The sequence below is a fragment of the Vicugna pacos genome, chromosome 5 (genome assembly GCF_048564905.1).
Source record: "Vicugna pacos chromosome 5, VicPac4, whole genome shotgun sequence".
Classification (NCBI taxonomy): Eukaryota; Metazoa; Chordata; class Mammalia; order Artiodactyla; family Camelidae; genus Vicugna; species Vicugna pacos.
Window position 1 is genome coordinate 7536435 of NC_132991.1, and position 25199 is coordinate 7561633.

Genomic DNA, 25199 nt, shown 5'->3' on the forward strand with positions numbered 1-25199 from the left:
TCCCCTGCTTGGAGGGCGTGTGTGTTGGCAGGGGCAGGGGCCGCCGGTGCAGGCGGGGAGAGAGGAGGCGGCCAAGGCACAGGGTGGCGTTTAAGGAAGGCAGTGCAGGAGGGGAGGATGGTTTCTTCGTCCAACCAGTCCATCTGCTATAACAAAAACACCATCCCCTGGGGAGAAGGCGCCAGCCTGTGAATTTTGGAGGCTCACAGACATTCACTCCGTAGCAGCTGGCAGGCAGGAGGTGGCCATCACAGCGGGCCTTGGGGTCACACTACGGAGACCAAGCTTTAACATGCGGCCACGGGAACAGGTGGAGTCCTCACCTTGGAAACATCGTGCCTAAGACAAGTCATCGGTGGGCTCCCAGGAAATGACCTCCTTGCTCTTTAGAGCATCACTGTCTAATAAGAAATATAAGGTAAGCCATATGTATAATTTTAAATTTTCTAGTAGCTACATTTTTTAAGAAGTGCCCCCCTAAAAATGTGAGATCGATTTTAATAATATATTTTATTCAACCTAATGTATCCCAAATAATATCATTTCAATGTGGTCAAAATGTTCATAAATCAATATTTAAAATTATTGCTGAGATATTTTACTTTCTTTAACCATACGAAGCCTTTGAAATCTCCATGTGTTTTACACTCACAATCCATCTCCTTTCTGATGAGCTGCACTTCAGGTGGGTACCATGTTGGACGAGGCAGATTTAAGGCAAGAAAGAGCACCCACTGGTGACCTGCGGTTAAGCAAGTATTGCTGGAAGGAACTTCCACAGGATGGAAAAAGCATTACAAAATTGTCATGGGGAGCCAGGGTGAGAAACAGAAGGACCCAGCCTGCTTCACCAATGAACCCTGGCATATGCTCCAAGAACTTTGAGAATCACTGTATGATTTGTCATGGGCCTTGCTGTCAGTCAAAACAAAAAGCCATTCCCTAGGTCTCTGTCTCAGCTGGGACCTCCACCAGGAGGGCACTGAGGCTCAGGCTGCTTGTGACCACCAGCAACCCAGGGATCCCGCGTGGTACCCGTGGTTCCCAGGCCAGAGCTGATCTTCTTGCCAGAGATACGCTCAGCTGGTCCCTGCAGCCATTTCCTGGCAGAAACAAGAGCCCAGTCATGACCAACAGCCTCCAGGAGCACTTGAACCTGCCCCTGTCTCCCTGGGAATCCTCTGAGAGTATCTGGCATGAAGCAGGCACCCTGTGACTGAGGCCCCTTGAGTCATAAACGCTAGGGGACACCTGGTTTCCATAACCAAACTCTCAATAAGGAGATCCTCGGACTCTCACATCTGCCGTTAGAAAAACGAACGGACGAGAAACACGCTCCCGGAGCCCAGAGCTCCCCGAGGATGGATGCCCTGTCTCTCTTCTTGGGCAGCAGAGATAACGCGCGATGTTTCTTGGTAGCCGCCTGGGGGCACAGCGATATTTTCTTCTTTATCCTCTGCCAAAAGCTGACCTATCAGGACAAGCCTTCTTGTGGGGAGAATAAAAGTATTGTGCACTTTGATGTTGTCCTGACTGTCTGTTTTACCAACACAGGTTAAAAAGGCGAGGAAAGGGGAGAGAAAGGACAAAGAGGCAGGCAGGAGGGGTTGCACCGCTGCTGATAACACACGAGTCTCACACAGTGCCCTGGATGCCCCCATCTGGGCTGCGGAGACAACGGAGGCCCCCGACCCTCTTTGATGGGGAGAGTGGTTTTGCTGTGGGACAACGTAGCCCCAATTAAGAAGGAATTCTAAGCTAGCTCTCTCCTTCTGATGAGGACAGAAAAGAAGAAGGAAGAAAGCTGTGACTCAGACTTAAACTCCGCGAGGTGCCCTGACTCAGCCCATTCTCTCTCACCCCCCATCTGATCCGTCAGCACATCCCCGAGGCTCAGAATCCATCCCGTATCTGACCATCTCTCCTCTGCTGCCATCTGGATCCAGCTCCATCTCTCACCTGGCTGCACCCACTTCCTGAAGGGTCCCCTCACCCCCTCTTATCCCCTGTGACCCGTTATCCACTCAGCCCAAAGACTGATCCCTGAAAATGTAAGTCAGACCTGTCACTCCTCTACAAAGAAGCCGCCAGTGCCCCAGCTCCCGCACAATAACAGGTAAGCCCTTGTTACAGCCTGCTGGCCCTCAGGCAGCTCCAGCCACGGTGCCCTCCCTGCTGGCTGCCTGCGAAGGACACCGTGTTCCCACCTCAGGGCCTTTGCACGGCAGTTCCTGCTGATCAGTCCCACCAGACCCTCACATGACTCCTCCCTCACTTCACTCAGTCCCCTGCCCAAAAGTGGCCTCCATGAAGGCCTTCCTAGGCCACCCCGTCCAAACCTGCAGCTCCACCAGGCCCTGTTCCCTCACTCTGCTTTCTTTTTCTTCATAACATTACAACTTCCTAACTCTATATTATATTTTTACTTATTTACCCTTTTCTTATCTGTCTGCTCTCACCAGAACGTAAACTCTAAGAAGACAAGTTCTTGTTCATGGTTATAATCCCCAGACCTAGAAGACCGCCTGGCACAAAGTCAATCAATCAATATTTCATACAGACACAGAAAACAAACTTATGGTTACCAAAAGGAGAAAGAAGTAGTGGGGAGGGACAAATCAGGAGTTTGGGATTAGCAGATACACACGACTGTATATAAAATAGATAAACAACAAGGCCCCACTGCACAGCACAGGGAGCTCTATTCAGTTTCTTGTAATAACCTATAATGAAAAAGAATATACACATGTATGCCTGCATCGCAATGCTGTACACCAGAAACTAACACAACGTTGTAAATCAACTATACTTCAATTTAAAAATTTAATTAAAATAAAATAAAATAAGGAAATAGAGTTTAACAATGACTTTAAATGAGGAAGAAAGGATTAGCTTTATTAATGGTATCACCTGCCCGATAATTCCCAGAGTTTAGAGCTCTCTGGGAAGACTGGCCGAGACTTCAGGCCACAGAGGGGCCCTCCCAACCCTTCTCCAAACCTGGAGCCGACCCAGAGTGGCGTGGATGTGACCCCCCTCCCCCAGCTCAGCTCGCTGCAGGGCTGCCTCACACCCACCCAGTCCCAGGGCCTTCATAGCATCCACAGACAAGCTGCTGGATCCCAAACCCTCCAGATATTCCCTGGTCCTGACCACAAATCTGAGATCCGAATTCATATCCATCTCCACGCCCACCACCTCCCCTTGGACGTCTAAACGCAGGTCCCCAGTGGTCGGGATTTGCCCCTCCGCCCAGGCTCCTCCTCAGTGAGTGAATGTCTGTCCATCCAGGTGCAGATGAAAACCTCTGCCACTCTCATCCCTTCTCCTTCCCTCACCCCTCACACTGATCTGACGGTGAATCCCCTTGGCTCTTCTTCCAAAATAATATATCTGGAGTCCATCCATCTCCCACCCTCCCAGTCTCAAAGGCCTCCACTTCTTCCAGACACTGCTCGAGCCTCCTAGCTGCACTCTCTGCCACAACCTTGCCCCTAAAATCAACTCTTCACACAGCAGCTGGATTTAAACGTAAGTCAGAACTCTCTTCATTTCTTCTCAAACCCTCCAATGGCCTCCCCATAGAACTAGGATAAAACTCAGATATTATTCCACACACACACCTTGAAAGACTTTGTCCCTTCATTCAAATGTGGCCTCATCCAAGAGGCTGTCCCAACCATCCTACCTAAAAGAGCCCCCGGGGGGTGGGTATAGCTCAGAGGTAGAGCATGTGCTTAGCATGCACGAGATCCTGGGTTCAATCCCCAGTACCTCCATTTGAAAAATAAAATAAAATAAAATAAACTAGCCACTTAACCTCACCATGGTCACTTCAGGCCTTTCGCCCACCCTGTCTCCATGATGCACATTAAGCCATCACTACCTCACACAACAATGTGTGTCTTCTGGGTTTATTCACCCATCTCCCTGGCGGAACGTGAGCTCTGGGAGGACAGACAGGTGGCTGTCCTGTCAGGGATCCATCTGCACAGAGGAATCTCCAGCATCACGTCTTCTGCTCCAAATGAGCCCGCTGTGACCTCGGACCCTCCACCTTTGCTCACGTGTCTGCTGTCAGCTCCCTGAAGTCTTGAAAGGATGAGGAAGGATGGCCATGGGTTTCCTTTTGAGAGTTTTAATAGGAAAAGTCCCAGGGCTGCCACCGAGCCGAAGCTGAGATGTCGTCCCTGAACATCAGTTTCCAGTAAGATTTTTCAGCCTGCGTAACAAAACCATAGGTTTGAAAAAAGTGTCATGGGATTGTTGAGTTAGAAGTTACCTTCGTTCACATCGAAGCCAGCTTCTCCCAATTCACAGAGGAGGAAACTGAGGCACAAAGGGGAGATTGGCTCAATGTTCTACTGTGAGTCATGGCCAGAGTTAACACAATTACCCCACTTCCTGCCTTCAACCAAAGTGCACTTGACCCCCAACCGCTAGACCTGCCTCTGAGCGTGTCTTGGGAGAGCTCCTCAGGTCTCAGAGTGAGATGGCTTGCAGGCACACCATCTGGAATGCAATATTTCCATTATTCTAGAACGGAAGGTCGTTTCCCCGAAATGTGACGCATCCAGCTCACTTCACCCGCACGCCATCCTCTACCCAGACCCCACTGCTGGAACTGTCCCTTACGTGGAGTCCTGCTCTGCCCCCTCGAACCCTTTTCTGTGGGTCCCAAGTGTGCCACTCGGAGGAGATGTCACAGTGGTTAGAAATGTGTGCCTCCCCAGCAGACAATCACGTTTCAAATCCTGCTCCTCCTACTCGTTGTGTGACCGCATACAAACTTTTTAACTTCCCTGCAAGACACAGAACGCTCTGAATAACATGACCCTTTTGTGTAGATAAAAAAAATTTTTGGAAATAAATACTTCCTGTTTCATTGATTCTTTGAAGCTCTATATACACTTTCTTGAAAGAAGAAAAGAAGCCTCAAAGACTCTATGAGGCTTTATGTAAAATTTCTTTAAAGAAAAATGCCTCAAAACCTGGAACCTCCCACAACCACTGCCAGTCAGGTGGCAGCTGCTAGGTTTGTGTGAAGACTGCCGGGTGACACGTTTCAGAAAGACCAAGAAAGGGCTGACACTCAGTATCTTCGATTCTCCAAAATATTATAAATTTGCAAGTGCGTGTATATAAATTCATTCTAGAGAGAATCAAAGACACATTTAGAAACCGTTACCTCCAGGGAGAAGAACAGAAATTGGGAAATGAGATCTTCCCCTTCCCTTTCCTTCCACGCAGCGCAGTTTGACTTTTTCAGCCTGTGAAATGTATTCAATAATAAATGAGCCGTTTGGGGCTGATTTTCTCCTTTGTACTTCTGGGACTTTAAAAAGGTTTCTTCAATCTTACTTTTTTTGGTAATAGAAGAATAAGTGAAGTAAACAATTCTGTGAATTATCTTAATTTTTGAATTGGCTCCCCCTCAGCTTCTTTGCAATTGAGAAATTGGGAAACATTTCTAAAGATCTAAAGGGAGGGAAAAAAACTTGCAACCGTGCAGTTCAAGGAGCACCAGGCCAGAGACCCCTGTCTGTCCCCCATAGAGATGCACGGCACCCCAAGTTAGCAAAACTGCGGAGACAACTGTGCTCTTGCATGGCTGACGGAGGCCAAACATTGCACTACCCTTTTGAAAAACCACTTTTTAAAATTTAACAATTAAATATTCATGTCTTTGACCCATAGACTTCACTACAGGGTTTTTATTGTGAAGAAAATTTCTGCAATACTTTAAAAACTCCGTGGGTACAAACATTCACATAATTCCTTTTAACGGCAAAAAATGATTGGCCATATCTCAAATGTACGTCAACAGGTTATAGTAAAGTGAAGTAGGATACATTCAGTGAAGGGAAATGAATCTATAATAACATTATTAAAATTTTTATTTAAAAAGATGATAACCAGATTACATTTTACAAAGCAATTATAAAATTGTATGTATAGTACAGTTCCATCAAAGAAGTAACCACTGTGGGAAGACCTGGGGCTCCGGACTGGGGAGAGTGGTGGGGAGGGACGCGGAGAGGAAAGCTGAGCACAGAGAGACTCTGAGGCTGAGCGCCCCTCCAGGCCACTCGGGCCCCTGCACCCAGCCACTCTCCAGGGTTTGGACCCTCCCTGGAAGGGGGTCAGCAGATGTCATCGGGACCCTGGGGGTGGGAGTAACCTATTATTTCCACCATTCACATCCTGGGTGACCTTGGCCGAGTCACTTTTCCTCTGGGCCTCCATTTCCTCCTCTGTCGGATGAGGGTGTGCACACATGGTCCCATCCTCATGGTCTCACGTGTCTACACTGCAAACATGGCATACCTTCACTCCCTCTGATGGTATTTCAGTTCTAGGAGAGAGGTCTTCTTCCAAGGAGTCTGCTAGAAGGAAGGGCTAACAATATTGAGCTTCTGCCATTTCTAGGTTTTGTGTTGTGCAGTGTCCACACATTGTCTAACTGAATTATCACAGCAAAGTTCCTTTAGTTAGCACTGAATTCGGCTGAAGTAACAGAAAACACAACTGACTGTGGTTTAAAGCAGTAGACTGTTTTTTTTTTTCATTGAACAAGGAATCTGGAGGCAGTTGCCCGCTGACTTCATTCAGTGGCTCAGATATGTCAGGCAGACATACATGTGCTTGTTGGCCATCCCCTCATGGCCACAGGAGGGCTGCTGCAGCTCCAGCCATCACCTTTGTGAAGGCAGGATGGAGGGGGAGGGTCAGCACCAGTTACGTCTGTCAGTCCTTTGTTATCAGTCAAGGAAAGCATTGCTAGCCTCCCTCATTTATGAAAGAGGATGCTGGATTCTAGAAAAGCTGAGCCTCTTTCCAAACACAGAGTCAACACGAAGCCTCCAGCTCCCACTCCTTTCCTGTCTGGGATCCGAAAAACTAGCCTGCAGCTCACAAGAGCCTCAGCCCATTGGGAGGCATCTGTCTTCTAGTGGAACCAAGTCTCGAGGCAAGTTAATGGCTGGTGGGGAGTCCACACTGGGAGATGCCTCTTTGTTTCTAGACTAGCTTCCCCCCTCTTCTTGATGGGAATTAAGGTTGCTAACCACCTTCAGGAAAAGAACTCACATTCCTTGTGATCTAGGAATACACAGCCGTCTCTCCCCAGCAGTCCTGCCAGAGCCCACCTGCTGACATCCTGCTCCCCTACACCCTCCTCGTTTCCAAGTCCCAGGAGGAAGGTCTCTTTCAGGGTAGAGCACGGAAGGTGCTAAGCTGCTCTGCCTCTCTCTCCTTGACCGTGAGCAGAGCCCTGCCTGGCACCGGGACAGGCGCAACCCCAGTCCTGGACCGTGAGGGTCCACAGGTGGCACCAAGGCATGGACGTGGCTTGTTCTGGGTTTTTTCCCTCCACTGGAAAATTACCAGATAATTATTTCCTGCACATTTAATTTAAATGGATGCAGATACCTTTAAACAAGTTGCAAATTAGAACTTGGTGTGGATAACTAGAAGCAGGAAAAGCAAACTTTCCTACCGTGACGCGGTCAGATGGCCAAGGATGAAGTCAGGAGTCAGGGAGTGTTGGCCCAGGGACACCCTCGTCCCTCCCCGTCCCCCTCCCGGTGGTTTCCTCCCAGCAATCTCCAATTTCAAAGGTGGCTTGTGGAAAGACTGCTATTCTCACAAATAGGCCACCAGAGATGCGTTGTACGGGGTGTGGGGTGGTGTGGGGAGGGGTCAAAGGCAGGTCCCTGGATGTATTTTCTTGGTCCCTAGATTTCCAGCTGATGGAGGGGCTGTTTCCTGAGTTTGGAAGGAAATGTGAGCCTGCAACTGCCCAGGGAAAGGCTCTTTCTGGTCCCTGCACACCTCCAGAGCTGCCCCTGCTCCCCGCACTGGGCTCTTGTGGGGACAGACACTGTGGATGCCCTGGACAGAACACGCTGACTCCCAGGACCCTCTCCTAACCCCTAATCCATCGGGCTCGCACGCACTCATTTGCAGGCCCAGCAGCTCTCAGCAGGGGCTGCTGTCACTCCTCTATTGTGCGTTCCTCTACACTAATGACATGCTCCTGCCACTCTTTCTCTTGGCTGAGACCTGTGACGACAGTCTGAATACCGGGCCCTCGCATAGCACTGGCCCAGAACCACCCCCAGTACTCCAACGTTGAGCTACATTGCACCAATGGCAGGAGGACATCGTCTGCGTTTAGGGGATGACAAGATTCCTCTCGGAGCCACGCGTGGCTGCCGTGGGTCTCAGCCTCTCGTATGATCTAAATGAAAATGGTGTTTGAGCTGCTGCAGCGAGCACACCCCTCTGTATTTCTTTCTGGAGATCACTCCCATTTGCCATTTGCACCTAGATGCACCCGTTCCTGCTGGAGGCCTTTAATAGCCCACTCGACATTTCCCTTTTTTTTTTAATGGTTGTTCCTATTAAATTGTTGTAATGAAGCAAATGAACGTGACTTGTTTTTTTTCCCCCTTCCTCACGATCTGTTTCTAAATGGACTTGACCCCATGCTTGCAAAGGCAGTGGATATTCCCTGCGCGGCTCAGAGGGTGGCTTGGCAGGAACAGCATCAAAGTGGGCATCAGAGCTGGGCCTCAGACATCTCCTTCAGCCCCTTCACTCTAGAAAGCAGGGAGGTCACTGCTGAATTCACAGTGTCGGAGGCAGAGTCAGCATCAAACCTAGGAACTCTCATCATGTGTAAGTTTATTTATCTTTCAATTATCAGTGAAACTGTCACCAAAGGCTTTTCTAAACTGCTGAAGTGTGAGCATAAGAATAAAAAACATTAATCCGCATTTTTAGAACCTGAGACAATGGCCATATTTTAGTATTTTTATTGGTCATTTTTTATTTTAGCAAATATGTAAATCTAAAAAAGTAAAAAAGTACGAAGAAGAAATGAAAAATCATCCGATGATTCAAGTCCCAGGAGCTCTGTATTGTTGGCAACCTGACAGGTAGTCTTTGGAAATGCTTTTCTCTTCTCTAATTAATTTTAAAAATGGGATCACACTATTCAACTTCAGCAACTTGCTTTTTGTCACTAATATCTCATGAACATCTTTTGGAACCAAGAAGTACCCATGGTCTCATTTTTAGTGACTGGTTAGGAGCCCACTGTGTAGAGGGACCACAATCTATTTACCAAAATTGTTGCTATTGGACGTATGAGCTGTCCTCAGTTTTGGCTGTTACACATAGCACTTTGATAAATATCTTTGGCTATGGAGGAATACACTCTGGGGTTTTATTTTTATTTAATTTAATTAATTATGTAATTTTTTAAATGGAAGTGTAGTCAATTTACAACGTTGTGTTAGTTTCTGATGTACAGCAGAGTGATTCAGTTATACACACATATATATTCTTTTTCATATTCTTTTTCATTATAGTTTAGTACAAGATATTGAATACAGTTCCCTGTGCTATACAGTAGAAACTTGTTGTTTATCTATTTTGTATATAGTAGTTAGTATCTGCAAATCCCAAACTCCCAATTTATCCCTCCACACCTCTTTCTCCTTTGGTAACTATAAGCTTGTCTTCTATGTCTGTGAGTCTGCTTCTGTTTTGTAAATAAGTTCATTTGTTCCTTTTTTTTAATTCCAAGTATAAGTGATATCATATGATATTTGTCTTTGTCTGACTTACTTCACTTAGAATGACAGTCTCTAGGTCCGTCCATGTTGCTGCAAATGGCTTTATTTTATTGTTTTTATGGCTGAATAGTATTCCATTATGTAAATATACTGCAGCAGCCCAGGGTGTCCATGAGGGTGGACAAAGCGCGTGGTCGTCCCAAACAAGCCATGGGAGAGAAGGGTGCGGTGTTAGGGTTAGGGCTAGAGACCAGCTCTGATGGAGGCTGAGAGATGCAGGCTCCAGTTGTTTCTTTTCATTTCTGAAAGGCTTGGCTTGTGCCTGTGGTCTTCACAGCAAGATAAGAGGAGAGCGGCAACCCCCTTTCTCTCATCCTTGAAGCCGGTCATCTGGTTCACGATTTTCTCAGCTGCAATAAACTCTAAAACACAATCAGAAAAATGGTGGATGAGATGCTGTGTGGGTTCACTTGCTATGAAAATGTGTCCTTTTATCTGGCTCTGTACTTTATCTCTCCTTTGTGCTGCCTTTACGCTATTCGATTTCCTCCACCAGCTTTCTATCCTTCAGTGAGTGTATTTATATTCTGCAATGAACAGAAAGATTTCATGTTCCAGCTCGTAACACGAACCTATCTCATGGGAAGTGTATATGACCTCGTCTGTCTCCCTTCTCTCTAGGAAGCAGTGAATTCTCTCCTCAAGTCACCTCTGCCAACTCCCACTGGGTACCATTCATTCCCAGCTGAGGATCGACACAGTTGTAGATACAAGCCATCATCCTCACAATCGTTTCTATTTTTCAGTCATGCACTATGTGCTCAGCACTCAGACACACACTGTATATCTGCTATATATGTCTTATATATGTGTTACATATATGTTATATATCTATCTATGTATGCATGTGATATATGTGTGCATCTGTTACAAGTGTTACATATGTATATACGTATGGATCTGTAATATGTTATACATATATATGTATGCATGTTATATGTGTGCATATGTTATACATGTATACATGTATGTTGTATATGTATGTATGTTATGTGTACATTATATGTGTATTTTGTATGTCATGTATGTGCATGTAAGTTATAAGTGTTACATTGTGTTATATGTATATGTGTTGTGTGTATCTATGTGTGTTATATGTATGTGTGTTACATGTGTCACATATGTGTTGTGTGTGTATCTGCTACAAGTGTTACATATGTATATATGTATGGATATGTACTATCTTATACATATGTATGTATGCATGTTATATGTGTATATGTGTATACATGCATGTATGTTATATGTGTGCATATTTGTGTGTCATGTGTTATATGTGTATTACATGTGCTGTGTGTGTTGCATGTGTGATGTATGTGTGTCTATGAATGTTATGTATGTTATATATGTATATATCTGTTATATATATGGTTCCAGGAGTACTTTATCAGGCAAAGGCTCAGAGGAGTCCTGCAAAAGATAGAACCCTGTTTAACTGGGTGCTAACCAAATTTATTTAACCACAGAACTTTCTTTTCTGTGTAATGTTACTGAGACCCTTTTGGAACTAATGTTTCCCTGAGGAGTTTGGGGGAAATGCTATTTTAAGTTTAAAAAAAGCAAAAAATTATGTCCCACAAAGGAGCCATTTGAAGAAAACCAAAAGAGAGAGTCAGGGAGAGAAAAAGAAAGAACTCTCTTTCAAGTACTCTTGGCAGCCCTGGCTAGGGAATCTCATTTCTGTCTGTGGATCTTTTATAACCTTCTGCAAATTTACGTACTGATTTTGTGTGGCTGACACGTGTGCAGCATGTGCGCGTGTGCTCATTGGTGTGTGCGAGGGGGCTCCCAGGAATGAAGGGCTCCCCTCAAGGAAGGAAAACAAGGCTGCATTTAAAGCCCCTCAGAAAGGACCACAGCTCCTCCAGCATCTCACCAGGACTGGGCTTTCAAACCATGCGTTAAAAATTAGAATGAAAATGCAATCTCTTGGGGTAATTTTTTCCCCCTCTCACAGCTAATTAGCTTAGGAACAGACAAAATCCAAGTTATGCAAGGGGAGGAATCACACTTTTCACTCCAAGGAGATCCTGAGGGCTGGCCTCATTGTTTGAGGAACGTGCCACTTTACCACGGTAAGGGGTTTGATACCACCCTACAGAACAGCCCTGCCTTTGGCCCCTCTGCATTCCCCCCAGGTCACTTCTGAGACAAAAGCCTCACCTGACAAAGACAATCCAGAAACCAGCCCAACAAGTCTGCGCTTGGTCAGCAAAGAAGCAATCCACAGCTGTGACTCTAAAGCCATCTTGACCTCAAATGGAACCTGAATCTGAGTTGTGTAGCATCAGGTGTCAATGGAAGAAAACACCCAACCTAGAAGTTGTGCATTAGGTTTTACTGGAGGAACTTACCAAGGACTACAGCCTGGGAGACAGCCTCTCGGTAGCTCTGAGGAGGTAAGGGAGGAGCCAGGATACACAGGAGTTTTTTGCTAAATATGTATGTATGTGTATAATTGAATATCAAACTATTACTGCTAATTGCAAGAAAGACATCTCAAGGTAACGATTTTAGTGCTTTTTTAAAAGGTATTGGAAGATGCAAGTGTCTGGGCTTATTGAAATTATTCCTTAGATATGAATCTTAGTTCTCTAGGGCCAGTGTCCTGTTTTTTTTCAACCCAGAATTCTTGTCAGGGTGCACCATGGGCTGGGGAGGTGGGGCGGGAGCTGCAGTGGCTGATGTCCTGATCCTTTAGAACCAGGACCCCAGGTAGACTCCCCTGTCCACACAGGTGTGAAAACTCGTAGACAGAGAACAGGGGCCAGATACTCTGCCCAGCATCTCACAGCCGTCTCTGAAAGGAGAGCGCCAGAACCACATCCTACAGATGAAGAAAGGAGGGCCTAGAGGCCCTGGGTGCTGTGCACAGCTCCACACTGTGTGTGCGCGGTGGGTCGAATATGGACCCACAACACGGTGACTCCTAAACCTGTATTCCCCTCACCAGACCAGAAAACTCCTTTACATGCTGAGCTCCATGTCACAAGTCTGATACTTGTTGGCTCTGACCTTGAGTGACAGAGACTCTGGCTTAGCATCAAGTCAGTGTGCTCAGCTCCGGAGCAGAACCAGTCCCAGCCATGCCTGTTACTAAGGAACCATCTCTCGCCTCCACATCTACCTTCTGTCCTCCACCTTGAGGCATCAGGACTGGGGCCCAGCAAGTGGCATGTTTCCTTCATCAGCTCACTTCTGCCCATAGGGCCACTGGAGGGAGGCTGCAAGACAGGAGGTGGGGGCAGAGGTGGGCTCCCTCCGTTTGCTGGCTGGTCCTCCCAACACTGCCCCAGGAAAGGGAGCTCCAGCAGCAGAGGTGGCTCCAGTCCCAGCTCATTTTGTCACATAGAGAACCCCCCTCACAGTGACCCCTCCAGAGGCTAACCAGGCAGTGCCCCTCTTCAAAGTTCTGAGCTTCCCAGAGGACATCCCCTGAGCTTCTAAGGTGCAAAGGCATCAGCTCCAGCTGGGACCCGCCGGCTCTGTGGGGCCCCTTCTCTGAGCTACTGGTTTGTGAACCCAGTCACACTCCCTTTGTCCATCATCCTGAGCAGTGAACACTGCTTTTTTACACACTCATCCCCCGGCCCCCACAGTGCCTCCTCTCCACTCCATTGCAGCCCTCCAAGACCCATGTGCACAGCTCCCAGCACTAAATCCCCTTCGTGAAATGCCTAGTGCTCTTCCCGATTTCTCAGCCTCAGACAGGGCTCCACTCCACCATCGTCTGAGCAAAACTGACCCCAAACATGACCCCAAAACTGCAGATACCCCAAGGGCAGATCCTGCTGTATTGGCTTGTGCCCAGCACGCCTTTTCACAGCAACACTTCCCCTGTCAGGGGACCGTTCACGGGCCTGGAAGCAAAGTCACCCAGCACTGCTGCCCAGTCCACATTAGCCTGCTTCTTGGAGGCCCTCCCCTGGGGGACCCCTCCCCACCTCTCCTAAGGAGCTGCTTCAGACCTTTGCTGCGATAAATCAAAGGGACACGGAGGAGCCAACTGGGTGGGAGGTGAGGGTGTGGTGGAGGTTGAGAGCTGAGACCCCACTGGTCCATGAGATGGGGTTGTCAGCCCTGCTCAGAGCAGTCCCTACGGCCCCTAGCTGCTCAGACCACACCTGTGTGCCTCCAGTCGTGCAGACAGCATCCTGAAGGCCGGGGGGGATGCGTGCGGAGAGCAAGGAGAGAAGAGGGGAGATTAGAAAGGCCAGGAGAGGCAGGTAGGCGGGAATCAAAGAGCTCTTTTTGCCTAAGGCTGGCTCTTGATGTCACAGCTCTGAAAGCAAGCTCACTGACAGGAGACCAGGAGGACGGCAGGGCTCGGGTTCAGATCCAAGTTTTATGTGGCAAATTGGGAGCAGGTGTGTGTACAAAACCAGCACACTGATCACGGAGGACCCCTGGGATACCCTCAGAAACCAAATGTTATTTCTGCCTCCTACTGTCTCTTGTCAAATTCATGACTTCAGGGCCATGGCGGCGGGGGGAGGTGCAGGGGACTCCTTTCCCTGCCCCTGAACACAAGTGCAGGCTATGTAAAGAATCTCATATCTCTCTTATGAAATAAAACCTTCTGGGATGGCGAATTCTCAGATACAGTCACAGTACAGAAATGAGAATGCTCAGTCCCATATCATAAGGAAATATGGAGCCTGGGTGGATGCTAACTCTGCCCCATCCCAGAGAGGATGTGCTGGGGGTAGGGAGCACGTGGCGGTGGGGGATGTCCCTCCTTAAAACCCACCCTGCCCTTCCATTGGAAGCCCCAGTCAGGAGCAGGTCCCTCAAAGGAGATGCTGCTGACTAACCTTTTCTCAATGAGCAAAAAGGCCAAAGACAAATGCAATCACAGAAGGTCCCCAGGAGACAGAGCAGCAGCTGCCTGGGGAGGAGATACAGTGGAGGATGGTGGGGCAGTGACTCAGGGCCAGCAGACTTCACTGCTCCACCGCCATCACCTGGGAGGGGCTGTGCAGATGCTCGGTGACAGCTGTCTGGACTCTACCCCTCAGACCTCCTGCTTCCCTGGCACACATCCCGTGGTGCCCACCTGCTAGGGTGGCACCCTGCCTGGTGTGATGGGGAGAAAGCCTCCAGCCACTCGGTCCTGCCAGTTAAATCTGGATGCAATAGAAAGAGGCAGAAAACACAGCCCTTGCCGTGCAAACCGATTGCTCCAGTGGCCCAGAACTCAGCTGAGCCCCCTGGTGTCCCGGGGAGACTCAGATGTCCTTCCTGTACTTTGTAAAAGGAGCACAAAATAAGAACGTTCCAACCCCAGAGACTTCCAGACAAGGTCTCATGTTTCGTTTATGGGGTGGTGGTGTCCCACAGTACAACTGTGTTTAGAGCTCGGAGCAAATGGATCCTCAGTTTGGCCGAGGCTCTGGGCCCTGCATCTGGTAGAGCCAGTGAGTGTTGGTTGATGGACAGCACCCACCTCATGGGTCTGCTGTGAGGAGGGTCAGGTGGCAGGCAATGTGTGAGGTCATCAGCATAACTCCTTACACAGGATGGGGCCACAGACCCACCCGTGTGACCGATTTGTGAACAGGCAGGATTCTAGGATGTCATTCTAACCCTGCCTGCCCCACTCTGCTTGTTCAAACCCCCTTGGGTGGGTCGTCCATGCCCACGCGCCCCACTGTACACCCTCAGGTAACAGAGGCCCCAGTAGCTTTAAGCCACAGATACACTCTGGGTTCAGTAATAAATACATCCAGGTCCCTGTACTATTCAAGGACTTCATTCTCAGTTACAATGGAACCTCCTTCCTCCCAGCTCAGGCGTGTTGCTGGCCGGTGCCTGGAGGTGGGAGGGGATGGTGAGGGGTTAGGTGGGCTTCCCTGCTTGGCCATCTCTCCCTTCTGTGACCCCACCTGCCTCCTAGTTAGGGCAGCTGATCACTGTGACATTGGAGCTCAGGGAAGGAAGGGGATGTGAGGGACAGGAGCACCCTTGTTTAACCCATCATCCCCCAATGCCTTAGCACCAGGGATCTCCAGGTTCAGCTGGGGGTCTGGAGACAACTCTCCGTAGGAATGGTGGGTGAAATCCCTCAGAGGACTTTCACACCTGAAGTTCCCTTGATGGGAAGATGTGTCTGTCTTCAGCATCTCCCCAGCCCTGAGGCACGTGAAAGCACCTCCAGCATCTTTCTGCAGAAGGGCCCTTTTCCTAGGTGCCACCATGGACAGCTCTCCCCAGTCTCCCGCGTGCAGGGCCAAACTTTAGTCTGCTGGAAACCCCCAGTACTCCCAGCTGCCCCAGCACCCTGATGCAGGCTGCTCCCCCGTGCAGCCACCCCACTCTGCTCCACCTGCACGATGATTTTCACTGCTGTCTTTCTGACTACGCAAGCGTCTCTCCATAGCATTAAGTTGAGAGTTTGCAAGTGGAATGCCTAATCAGCAGTGTATTAAACCCTCCTCCGTAAGATCAGTTAAATGTTGGAGCCATGTGAAATCCATCTGAACATGACATTCATTTCTCAAAGGGACCAGTGGGAATGTGACTTGTTCAGGGAAGCCCCTTGGACAGCCGCCTAACAGGTCAAAGAAAACAGCTGATTTTGTGGAGTTAGATTGGTCCAAGTTTTGTAGCTGTTCGACTGTTGCTGAATTCATTCATACCAATTTGCATGGAGACTCGACTGCTTTGAAGGACAATAAGCAAAAGAGGTCCACGGCTGGTGCTTTTCTAGAGCACCCACTGCAAAGGGGCAGATCCCGGATTCCAGTCCCACCTTCCCTCTGCAGCTCACTGCTCTTGGTCCTGCCCCACCTCAACACTCAGAGTCCCCCAGGGGGAAGCCAAGAGGACCTGCTCCAAGTCCTCCACATGGCCACTCACCCTCTGAACCTCCTAGTGGAATGAAATGGTGTGTCTCTTGCGGAAGATGTCACCCTCCTCAGTGAAGATACAGGAGCTGGATCTGAGAGCTGGTCCACTGCGTGACCACCTCCTAGCCTGCAACGATGACTGTGCGAACCCAGAGTTAATGCTTTTCTCCAACACAAAATGGCTGTGTTTTCCTACCCCTCCCGCAGCTCCAGAAATTCACAGATATGTCAGAAAAAAAAAAAGCTCCAAACTCTTAAGAAAAATAATTCCAGCTTCAAGTGGAGTAGAAACATGAACTTGTCTTGTTACAATTTTTCCTCAAATAGAAACCTTCTAATTGGAAAACAATATACCACTCCACACTGGATTGAGTGCTTCACTTTAGTATCTTTCTAGCCTAATCTTAGGTTATATTAATCGCTAATTAACACATCTTTGCTTTTTATTCATGCAGAAAGAATCAATACTTTAATTACAGACTGCTTGATAATATTCCTTTTTCTGCCCTTTAATGGCACTGCCAGTTTATTTAGATGCAAACATCTAAGGATTTTGTATCCCCTGGAGCAATTTCTCTTTTAAATACTTTCAGTGATATAGTTGGTTTAAAGCAATAAGCAAGCCAAGCAGACGTAGCATGAAATTACATTCCATCTCCAGAGCCTTTGTAATTAAATAAGAATGTGTCAATTACAAGGTTATAATTCTTGATCAGTGGGTTTTCTGAAGGAGATTGGTGACTTTATGAATTAATGGGTATCGATGTCATGTTCTGTAAAACTCGCCAGGTTGGCGAGAGGTTGGGGATTCTTTGGTGAAAGCAGTGGCCTTCCTACGCGACAGTGGCAGGTAGTCTAATGGCAAAAACTCACAGTCTTGGAGACAAGGTGAACCCAGGTGTGAACGTCAGCCCACATTTCGCACCTGAGTGACCTCAAGCACTTCCCCAGTCTCTCCGAACCTGGATGCCCTCTTTCGAAAAACAAAGGTAGCAGCAGCTCGCATGTTGCTATAAGGATTAAATGGGTTCCCGCCTACCTTAGTATTTTGATGGAATTACTATCAGTGACACCAGACAAAGGCAGAACACTTAGATCTTTTTTAAATACAGTTTCTTACTTGTTTCTCCTGAGGGAAATTAGAGCAATTACTTGGCCCTGGACCACAGAAGTGACAGGAAATCACTAAATACAGGATTTTACACCACTAAATCATGCAATTTTCTTGGATTTTCTTGTTTTTCAGAAGAAGTCATTTTTAGCAATAGAGAGAGAAGCATTCAAGAGTAAAACCATTTAAAAGCACGCCTTTATTGCCAAAAGGAGAGGGGCATAAGAAATGGAGAAAGTGAAGCCACTCTTGATGGTCTACGTGCTAGGACCGATGGATGGGCCCCTACTGATAATGAGAGACGCCTCTCATCTTAGCCTCTTTCTTTCGGTGAGTTTTCTCGGAGATTCCCTAACCCAGTGGAGTAAAGCTGAACTATTTTTAGGTCCCAAACTACTGAATGTGATCATCTCCATCTCAACCGGATAAGGAGCTCAGTAGGAGAGGGCTGGAGAGTATCCATCATGGATGCACATTCCTCTGACTGTGTCTGGTTCTGTCCTGTCCAGAGCCAGGTTGAAAGCTGAGAGCTTCTCTCAGTCGAAGAAACGGGATCTAGGCAGGAGCTGGAGGTGCCACTAAAGCCTCCTGCTGGGTCTGAGCCGTGGACCCTCCCCCTATGTCAGATGCGTGGTTGTGGCTCCAGACTCCACTCACTGGGCAGTTTGAGGGTGGGTGTCCTGGTACCAAGAAGGGCAAGGGGACCAGCTAGAGGTAAGGGACCAAGTCACTGAGGAGCCTGGACAAGGACACTACATGCGACCTCACCACCCACCTTCACTGAGTCACATCACATCCTGCGGACTGGCACTTCTGGTACTTAAGCCAGTTGAGCTAAACTCCCCCAGCTCTACCACTACCAGCTGTATGACTGGAGGAGTCCCCTAGGTCACAAAGTTTCACTTCCCAGCCTCCCTTTTAAAAGGGCCCTCCTCACTCCTGGCAAACCCACTGCTGTCTCCATCTCCTTCCTCCCTGTTACCACACCATGTTCACACCTGCCTCCACCTGGACCACCTCACCCTCCTCTCTGGGCAAGGAAGCCCCATCCGTCTTCTGAAATCCATCTGACTGCCTCCTCCAGGAAGCCTATAGCTGCCCCTGCAACTTACAAAGCTTGGTCTCCAGATGCCAGGTTCTGTTCAGTGGGTCCATTTGTTCCATGGATGTCCCACTTGCAGGGTTAGGGGAACCAGGGACCCTGTCCTGGGATTTTTCTGGGATCTGCTTGGTTGTACAGTGCCCTACAAGAAGATTTAGGCGGGGGTTGCGTTGACCCTCCGCAGCATTGCTGCATGGTCTGTTCTTATCAGATAGGTTGAGACAAAAGTCATCCTCACCAAATGGACTTCTGCTTAAAAGGAAATTGATGGCCTAACCTAGAATCCTAATGAGGAACCAAGATGTATCTCATCTGAAAATTGAGGGAGGAGAAAACCTGCCAATTCCCCATTCAGAATTTGCTTCCTCAATTAAAAATAAAAATTACTCAAAGACCTCAAAAGCATCCCTCATTCTTTATCTTTGACTCCCACTGCACAGACCTCGCCTTCCCATCAAAATCCTCTTTCATAGAAATCGGTTTTCAGAGCAGAGCGACAAGAGACACTGGTGATGGATGGTGCCGTCCTCTGTAACTGAAGCCATTTCTGTTGGTACTGCTACGATCAGCAACCATGAGTGGGCCCATAAAATCAGCCATGCCTTGTGCCCATTCGGGCCAGACACCTGGGGCCTTCACAGTCCAATCCCTGACCATCTGTTGACAGGATCTGGCCCTGTGTACCAGTCAATCACCCCACTGATCGACAAGAAAGCCTGTGTTGAGCTCGAGATATGCTCAGACCCGTGCTGGCCATGGAGGGGGGGTGCTGAAGAGGTGTATCCCCCTTCTCCCAAGTATTTACAGAGGGCCCATAATTTCTTTGGCACCCACCTTTCTAGATACTAGGGGGTAGGGCAGGAAAGGTAACCAAAATGTTAGTCTAGTGGACAGGCAGGTGATAAATGAGTCAACTATTTCAGATACTGGTGAGTGCTAGGGGAAAAATACAGCCAGGTAATGATACAGTGGCCAAGGGAGTTGTGATGGAGAAGGTGGCATAAAAGTTGGTTCTTGCCCACAAGGGGGGTACATTCTAGTTGAGGAAGACATTTGACCATCCGGAGCAGTGTAATTTAGTGTGATTGAGATCATGAGGGCCATGGACTTCAGAGGAAGGAATGGGAGGCAGAGATGGTGGCATCGGCAGAGATGAATCCGGAGAGGGGCCCCTGGGGCCAGGCTCAAAATAAGTACCTTGGAGAGCTACCCAAACCAGTACCTTGGAGAGTTACAGCGTTCATGGAAAATGAATGAGGGGGAAGTAAACTAAGATGTCTCTAGTCCATCCTCGCTTACATGTGTATGTCAGGAAACACAATGATATGGACTACGACGCCCCCGGCATGTGCTCTGTTACAAAGCAGGCAGCCACCGATGCCAGATGAATTAATCCGGATGAGTGAGGTTCTTCTGTGAGGTGTCGTTTCTAGAACATCCTCAATGGCTGAAGATGACATCTGGGAAGTTTACTTAAAGAAGAGAAGTGTTGTTAAAAGTTTAATGTATCTGTCTCAGTTTTAAATATTCCCCTTTGCTGTCAAAGCTGGCTACTCTCATCAAATCCTATGAAGATCCTGAGATAAATGAAAATCACTGGTCACTTGTGTGTCATATGTATCTTAGAGGCTTAGAAAGTGTTTCATTTGCACTCACTGACACCTTGGCACTGGAATTTCCAGCCTCCAGCATTTCTGATGTTTAGAGCACCCATCTGGCGTGCTTTGTTACAGCACCCCAGACTCACACCGGCTCCATCATGACCTCCCCCTCTCCATCTCGTTCCTCCCCAAGGGGTCCCCTCCCAGACTCCATCCTCATTTCCTCTTGGCAGTTCAGCCCTGACATCGTGGTGGTTGAGCATGAGGTCTGTCCCAAGAAGCTCTCTGAGGTAATTCTTCCTGATGAACTCAGTGCTCTCCCTGAATGCTGTTCTGGTGCATCCACTTGTCTCTGCCTCCTGACTTCTCCCTGGATAAACCCTGTCACTTCCAGCTGGACAAGAACCCCAGATGGAAAGCCCAGAGCACTCATGGTCCAGCCCCGACCAGGGCCCTGGGGTCTGCGTAGACCCATCGTAGTGAGGGGTGTGAAGGGCCAGAGACACGAGGTCACTCCCAGGGCCCCGTGTTGCCACCTGGTCAGGAAGGTTCATCAACACCCAAAGACTGCCCCAAGTCTGCTGTTCTGACCCCAGCATCGACTTGTTGATCTAAGAGCAGCGTGGACACATTCATTCACAGAACACGAATGGATAGAAATACGTGGGAAACATGGTTTAACCAATGATAGATGATCCTGAACTGTTGGGCACACTTAGAATTGTGTGCAGAGAATTGCTTTTATTTTCTCATGGATTAGTGAAGGAATAAATATAATCAATCTTTTGTCCAATACATAGCAAGTAATAGTGGTAGAAATAATCAACTCAAATCTGGCAGTGACATTGCACGTGGTAAAATTTGACCCAGAAAATTGGACTTTGTTGAATTAATGACCACAAAAGAAAACTCACAATGGCAGAAGCCATAATCAGTAACGTTTCTTATGAATAATAAAGGTGGCCAATAAATTAAATCTCCAGAGCAAAGAAAAAAACAGTATATGAAAAGAACTGATTTAGATAAAAATAATTTCAGAGGAATAAAAGTGGAAACAACTGGAGGCAGTTTAACTGCACTGCATAGAAAGTTGACCAAGAAATTAAACAGGATAATAGTGTTTACTCTGAAAAATACATTTTCTATGAAAATTCCTCAATGTGAGTATAATTCTTATTCAAATATTTGTGTTCAAAACACTGAGTGTAGGAAAAGCAGAATCTGGAATGTGGTTCCCAGGCCCAGATACAGACAAAGCAGACATCTTTGCATCATGACCAAATCTGAAGCAATGCTGTACACTGAGGTAATACTTGTAGAAACGAGATCTATTTAATTATCTAAAAAGCAGATAGCTCTGCTCTTTGACCTGTCTCAGTACACTGTCCTTCAGAACACCCTTCCAGGTACATGTTTATCTCTAAATTTTTTCCTCCCAGCTCAGCCAGAAGAGAGCAGAGAACATTACCACCACCAGAACCCACACCCACCTAACCAGCATCTCCCACACTGGGATGCCCCATTTGGAACAGAAAGTGGCTCACTTTCGCAGCTAGACTTCTCTTGAATATAATATCAATGTCTTAATTTTGGACGAATTCGGCTTCTGAAACACCACACTGCTGCGAGTCTAGGTGGAGCCAGGCTCACGGGGGCAGCTGCCCCAACCTCAGAGCCAGTGTCTGCCCAGCGCACCCCACAGGATCAGCTAGGTGCCAAATGCCTGGTCCTCCACCTGCCAGGAGGCAACCCTCACAGAGGAAGTGGAACACAGTACAGATGGCTAATGGCCTGGCCGGGTACTGGAGCCTCACACTGACCGAGTGTGCTGGTCTCCTGGACTCTTTGAAAAACCGCTTCTCTCCCTCCTGGGACGCTTCTGGAGAAGCAAGGAAGGTTTGTGAGTGAAGATGGGGAAGTGATGGGCTGGGCTTTCCTCGTGGTCACCCCGTCACCTTGGATGAGGGGTCACTGGGTGCCGGCCACACTGGGAGTGCATGGGGCTGGGTCACTGCAGTTGCACAGGGGAGGTTGGGGGAGCCGGACCCCAGTGTGGCTCTGTCAGTGGTACCCTGCGAGGGGAGATGCCTGGGGCCAGAGAGGGGTGACGTCAGGGACAGAAGAAAGTCACAGGCCAGGGTCCGACTCCAGGACTGCTGTCTGCTCACCGTGACCTTGGGCAGAAGGCCCTCTCTGCACCTCTGTTTCTTCCTTTATGCAAAAGGGATTAGAATAACTGCCTCTCAACACTGATGTAACAATTAGGGGCAGGTGGCAACGGGCCCAGCACAAAAGCTGTTACCGTCACCCTAAGATGTTCTGTGTTCAGTACTTGCTCACAAAACATCTGTGACTGAAATGACTAACAGATAGACAAATTCACAACGAGGAAATTTATAGGGAAACCACTCTTCTAAGGAAGAGTGAATACCCTTAAGCCAGTTTGCAAGTAGAGGTGGAAATCCAGAATTTCAAAAGAACTGCAGCTGTCCCTTTTTCACAAGTCTCTGTGAGGCATGGAGCGCCTCAGTGTCCCCTCCCATCTCCAGGAGTCCTCATGTAAATATTTTTTATCAGATCACCAGCCAGAGAAACCAAAACTCTGAGATGTTCTCATATCTCAGCCTATTGGCATCGTCAAGCAGGAGTCCACATAGCTGGGCAGACATGAACGTGCCCCCAGGACCTCAATGATGCCCTAAGGGGCCTGGCTTCCCCGCCGGGGACTCGCACGAGTCACGTGACACAAACTTACCCTGGCACCGAGGGCTCAATGCACGGGCAACGCCCAAACACCGGCCAACCCTGACTGGTTGGGTTGCAGGTAATTCGTTCATTCAGTTACAGTCACAAATACTGTGGGGATTTCTACCAAACACCAAGCACCATTCTCTGCGCTGCAAATACAGCACCTACCTGGACAGATCAGCCTCCTGTCTTCGCGGGGTTTACACTGTAATGGGAGGGGCAGATAATAAGCAAATGAGCAAATACACAGAAATCGGGTTGAATACAGATAAATGCCTCCTAAAGAACTCAGTTTTGGGAGGTGGAGCTGACAGGTGGCAGAGGTTTCCAGGGCACGGCTAACCGGGGCTCCTCTGGCAAGGTGGCCTGAGCAGAGATTCCAAGCGGAGGGCCGGCCAGGTCGTAGGTTAGGGGCGACCTTTCAGGAGAGGGTCTGGGTTTTCTTTGTCTGTGGAGAGGAAGGAGGGAGTCTGGGCAGGGCAGGAAGAAAGACACCAGACAGGGGACTGGGGCTGACGACAAGCCCAGTGGGGACTTGATTGCTTATCAGCTAATGGGAGCCCCCAGAGGGCTCCACCGGAGGAACAAACAAACAATCCACCTGCACGGAGCCCTCTGTCCATCCTCGGGACAGACTGTGAGGGTGAAGGAGAAGGCAAATTAACAAGTTATCCCTGACGGGGGAGGGTATGGCTCAGTGATAGAACACATGCTTAGCATGAACAGGGTCCTGGGTGTGATCCCCAGTACCTCCATTAAAAAAATTTTTTTAAACAAGTTATTGCCAAGAACTGTTATCAGAATTTGAACACATTGATTTATTTAATCCTTGCAACCACACTGTGAGAGGGCTGTTGTTTTCCTCGTTTTATAAGTCAGAAAACCTAGAAACAGAGAGGTTAAGTGATTTGCTCAGTAGCACACAGCAAGGAGGCAGTAAAGGTGAGACTTAAAGCAAGCAACCTGGGCCCCCAGTCCATGCTGGTAGGAACTGTTCAAACACCCCCAGTGTAGCCCCCTGGGGAGCAGGAGGCAGAGAGCTGTCATCCTAACACAGCGACTTGATGACCCACTCATCTAGAAATCCCTGAGTAAATGTGGAAACCAAAGGAAATCTAGTGCTTGTTTATCCATCAGTCTGTCTGTCTGTCTGTCTGTCTGTCTGTCTCTTAACAAGTACTTCGCCGAGGCCCAACTTGGAAAAGAGCAAATTAGGGGAAATGGTGGGGAGAGATAAATTAGCAGTGGGGATTAACATACACACACTATTGTATATAAAATAGATAAACAACAAGGACCTACTGTACAGCACTGGGAACTGTATTCAGTTTCTTATAATAACATATAATGGAAAAGAATCTGAAAAGAAAATACATATGTGTCTATATGTATAGCTGAATTACTTTGCTGTACACCTGAAACTAACATTGCAAATCAACTACACTTCAACAAAAAATTTATAAGTTTAAGAATAAAATAAAGTAATAAAAAGGGCCTGCTAATATGAATTAAGTTTATGATATCTTATCCCTGCAAGATCCCCCATGAAGCAGATACTATCATCCTCATTTCACAGATGAAGCCATGAAGCTCCAGCGAGTTCAAGTAACATATCCAGTGGCCCACAGTAGGGACTGAGATCTAATTCTTACTCTAAAGACTCTCCCCAGCACCGTCCATCTTCCCAGATAGTCCTTGAAAGAAACATACACAGTGTTGTCATAGGATGGGGGAAATATTTTGCCCAGGCTAGACAACCAGACTGGAGGCCTGGGACAGAAAAATAAATGGGAAAATGGGAGTCTGTTCTGGGAGCAAGAGTGCTTACCATTGCTGGAATCCTCCAGGCCTGTGACAGAGACAGCGTCCCCATGGAGCACCTGTCACCATCTCTTCCCAGTCAGTCTCGCTGTGCAGGGGAAGTGCACTGTTGCTCATAATAATCTATATCTGTGTGGGCATCAAAGCAGCTGTAGCTTTCTCTGCCCATATATGTAAGTGGGCAACTACAACTCTGCAGAGAGATGCTGTAGACCCAGGTGGGCATCTTCCCTTCTGAGACTCCATGTTCTATTTAGTACGAAGTGTTGCAGAAGACAGACCTTCACCCCTCATCCCACAGAAAGGAAATGGGGACTTGCAGGC

At 48.0% G+C, this 25199-nt stretch overlaps 1 long non-coding RNA gene across 2 annotated transcripts; it reads left to right on the top strand.

The window, feature by feature from the left end:
- The first annotated feature begins 8 nt into the window (after positions 1-8).
- Positions 9-19099, top strand: LOC140696567 (uncharacterized). 2 transcript variants are annotated; one of them, XR_012073040.1, is made up of 4 exons: positions 9-418; positions 11783-12043; positions 17739-17933; positions 18917-19099. It is a non-coding gene; the product is annotated as an uncharacterized lncRNA (long non-coding RNA). The 2 variants fall into 2 exon arrangements; XR_012073039.1 differs by lacking the exon at positions 11783-12043.
- The last annotated feature ends 6100 nt before the right edge of the window (positions 19100-25199 follow it).